A 4202-nucleotide genomic window follows, 5' to 3' on the forward strand; every position below is an offset into this window, starting at 1 on the left:
ACATAAAGAACATTTGCAGTTGCATCAGGAAATCTCCAATGAAGGCTCACCTTCATAGAAGCTATTAAAAATGACTGGCTTCCTGGGACATGATCAATCCCTGGAGCCTCTCCTGCAGAGGTAAGAGGGTTAGCACACACACGAGGCAGTCTAGAGGTGAAACCGTGTGCTGAGTGCGTTTTTATTTTTCCAGAAGGGTGGAAACTGTAATAAAAGGTGGTCTGTGTCATTTCAGCTGCTGCCATGATGAATTTCGGAGGTAATCAGACACAGAGCAGTGGGCCACGCAGGAAGAGGGAGGAGTCGTGAGTATCTCAAAGACAACATGCTCCTACCGCAGGCTCCAGCGGCGAGTGGGCAAGCAGCTCATTCCAATTAGGCCAGCACTAACATCCCAACTGACTTTTGAGCTCACCTGTATAGGACTGCACGTGTGACAGCCAGTGAGATCTGTCTTGCTTTCTATATTTTAATTTCCAAAAGAATTTTGATGAGTAAATATACACAAAGTAAAATTACCCTTTAGGCATTGCCTAATACAACAACTTCAGGAAGTCACTTTTCTTTAACAAGTGCCAAGGCAAAGTGGGTAAGTCAGGCCCCAGGGGTGGCGACCCAAAGTTTCCAGGAAAAAACAAAAACAAAAACCTCACTAGAAAGATAACACTTGAAAACTTAGCTCATTGCTTATAAAGCTTATTGATGCGCCATTATGACTGGCATTGTGCTTTTTTTTTTTTTTAATTTGATAACTGCTTCAAGCAATATTTACTCAAACAGAATTTTTAAAATATAGCTTATAAATAAGTATTTCAGTTTAGATAACGTCCTCTTAGAAGAAAGCTTATTGGGAAGAGCGTGAAACAGGCATGAGGGGTTCTGAACCCAACGGAGACGTATTAAACCATAATCACTGCTTCTCCTGGTAAAACTTTCCATTAGGATATACATTTAATTTGTTCATCTTTTTTTTTCTTTTTGGTGAAATTTTTACATTTTCTGGTGAAATTCTGTTTTAGACAAAGCACCCTAAACTTGGACTAGAACTAGAAGTACTCATTTGCATTCTGAATATCTCTTACATATTGTAACAATAAATCAAAATCCTACAGAAGACATTTTCAAACTTTCCACAATGTGTATCTCACGATCAGAAATGTGCAGCGAATCAAATTCTTGAAAATGTCAAATCGATATTATAATATCAGAAAGCGACCAGCACAGAGGCTCATGCCTGTAATCCTGACATTTTAGGAGGCTGAAGCAGGAGAACTACTTGAGGCCAGGGGTTCGAGAGCAGCCTGGGCAACACAGTGAGACCTCATCTCTACAAAAAATAAAAACTGGCCGGGCGCGGTGGCTCAAGCCTGTAATCCCAGCACTTTGGGAGGCCGAGGCGGGTGGATCACGAGGTCAAGAGATCGAGACCATCCTGGTCAACATGGTGAAACCCCATCTCTACTAAAAATACTAAACATTAGCTGGGCATGGTGGTGCGTGCCTATAATCCCAGCTACTCAGGAGGCTGAGACAGGAGAATTGCCTGAACCCAGGAGGCGGAGGTTGCGGTGAGCCGAGATCGCGCCATTGCACTCCAGCCTGGGTAACATGAGTGAAACTCCGTCTCAAAAAAAATAGAAAATAAAAAAAATAAAAATAAAAATAAAAATAAAAATAAAAACTCAAAATTTCAGCCAGGTGTGGTGGCATGGGCCCATGGTCTCAGCTACTTGGGAGGCTGAGGGAGAGGATCGCTTGAGCCCGGGAGTTTGAGGCTGCAGTAAGCCATGATCATGTCACTGCACTCCATCCAGCCTGGGCAACACAGTGAGACACCTTTACCAAAGAAAAAAAAGACACTTAAAAGACATATTCTAATATCACAAACCAACATAGTAATGCCATCCCAAAAAAATGACCCATATTGATCATGAGTGCCAGGCACTAACAGCGTACCATGCTGACCTTGTGGGAGCCCACCGGGGTTGTACGTTTTACAAAGTAGATACAATGTCAAATTAAGGCTGGTACAAACAACACTAAAAAATAATGACTTGAGCATAAACAAAGGCATTTCAAATTAAAAGAGATAAAATACAACCATCTTTATTGAAATCCAATCAAACTAATTCGTGAAGAGTCAGCCAGAGATGGGTAGGCAATCACAAACCCAGCTCCCAACACAACGTTTGCATAAGAGCACCCAGAGGCTGACGTTCACTCGTGGGTTACAAACTCACCCTCATTTGGCACATGTCTGTTCACGTGTCGTCCACGATCAGATGCCATGTGAGTGAGTGTTTCAGAAATCCTGAAACAGAGCTCTCCTGAGCAACACGACAGAACCCCCTGCCACCACACGCGGCTGATCTAGGGCATATGCAAGGCAGCTGGTTTGAAATCAGATGTGCTGTGAGTGTCAAATACACACTGGATTTCAAAGACTTCATACAAAAAAAGGTAAAGTGTGTCACTAATAACTTTCATATTGATGACCTGTTGAGATAATATTTTGGAATATAGTGAGTGTGTCGTAGGAAATTTGACCTTGACCAAAGAGAGACATGACCTGCACACTTAGCTTCTGGGAAATGTCAAATCCAAATTTGATGGCCGGGTGCGGTGGCCCATGCCTGTCATCCTAGCACTTTGGGAGGCCGAGGAGGAGAGATCACTTGAGGTCAGGAGTTCAAGACCAGCCTGGCCAACGAGGCAAAACCCTGTCTCTACTAAAAAAACAACAACAGCATGTGTTCAAAGGTTAATACTTGAAAAGCTAATACTTTGTATTTCTCATCAAGGACATTTCTAAGTGAAACTGGCTTAAGTGGGTGGCGGTGACTAATCAGCGAATATTGGCACAGATAATTAGCACCGATAATTAGCACAGATGGGGCCCCTGACCTCATCAGCATTAAGGCAGCAGTGCTTTTGCTCACTCTTGCATTTTACACCATGAGGAAAGCCAAAAGAAAGCCTTTGCATTATTATTTGAAAAAGGCTTGACTTGGTGGAGGCCCTGAAAGAGTCCCAGGGAACCTCAGAGGTCCAGGGACCCCATTTTGGTAACCACTTGTTTGAAAAACTACCTTAAGAAGTCAGACAGATAGCCCAACAGGTAGGCCTGGCAAGGTGGCTCACGCCTGTAGCCCCAGCACTTTGGGAGGCCGTGGTGGGTGGATCACTTGAGGTCAGGTGTTTGAGACCAGCCTGGCCAACATGGTGAAACCCTATGTCTACTAAAAATACAAAAATTAGCTGGGCGTGGTGGTGCTTGCCTGTAATCCCAGCTACTCAGGAGGCTGAGGCAGAAGAATCGCTTGAACCCAGGGGGCAGAGGTTAGAGTGAGCCGAGATCGCACCACTGCACTCCAGCCTGGGTGACAGAGTGAGACTGCAGACAGGTACCACAATAAAACTAGAAGCCAGGATGCCTGTTGAGTTTTCTGATTCTGAGATTGACAAGTCATTAAACTGCACTAGCAAATACAACCTCCATGCTCTGCCTGGGAAAAGTCTGACAAAACGGTTAAGACTCTGCGCGGTCAACGCGTGTGCAGCTTCACATTCACATGTGTCTAGCATCCTGAGCTTTCAGAAGACACCACAGAGGACTCAGTTCTCCCTTGCCCCAGTGCAGCAGTTTCCACCCCCACCAATCTGCAAATTGCAATTCCATAAAGAATGGGCAGAGCCTGCACATGATCAGGGCATAAGCCCTGTTTCCTGATCCCTCCAACCAACAGGAATAACGCCTGCAAAAGATCCGAGCACACGCACTGTGCACAGTGGATGAGCTGGGGGAACACAAGCACTAGCAAGGCTGGTAGAGCAGGCTCAAAGCAGTTCCCACCACCGGAGACAGCACCTTGCCCACCCGAGGAAACTGGCCTTTAGGTTTTTTCTTAGTTTTGCAGGCAGCAGCTCTGTGGTGCATTCACAGAGCTCCTTACTGAGAACTCAGCTGGGCTCCCACCGGCTCATACACCTGCCTTCTAAGTCACCGTGAATACAAAGTCAATAATTGAATTAACTTGTTGATCTACAAACTCCTGACTGTTTAAAGCTCTTCTAATAAACAGTCCAACCCAGGAAATGACCTCTGCCACCTAACAGATAGTTTCTTTTATGTGCACAAGGTTGCTGCAACATTTATAGTGCAGCCGAGAAATCACCCGATCTGAGAACATTAAAAAAAAAAA

The 4202-nt window shown here is 44.7% G+C and overlaps 1 protein-coding gene across 1 annotated transcript in view; it reads right to left on the reverse strand.

Moving 5' to 3' along the window:
• The window catches only part of GLT1D1 (glycosyltransferase 1 domain containing 1), a 124751-nt gene that overhangs the window by 76981 nt on the left and 43568 nt on the right, over window positions 1–4202 (reverse strand). The window lies entirely within an intron of this gene.

The sequence above is a fragment of the Cebus imitator genome, unplaced genomic scaffold (assembly GCF_001604975.1).
Source record: "Cebus imitator isolate Cc_AM_T3 unplaced genomic scaffold, Cebus_imitator-1.0 Scaffold323, whole genome shotgun sequence".
NCBI classification, from domain to species: Eukaryota; Metazoa; Chordata; class Mammalia; order Primates; family Cebidae; genus Cebus; species Cebus imitator.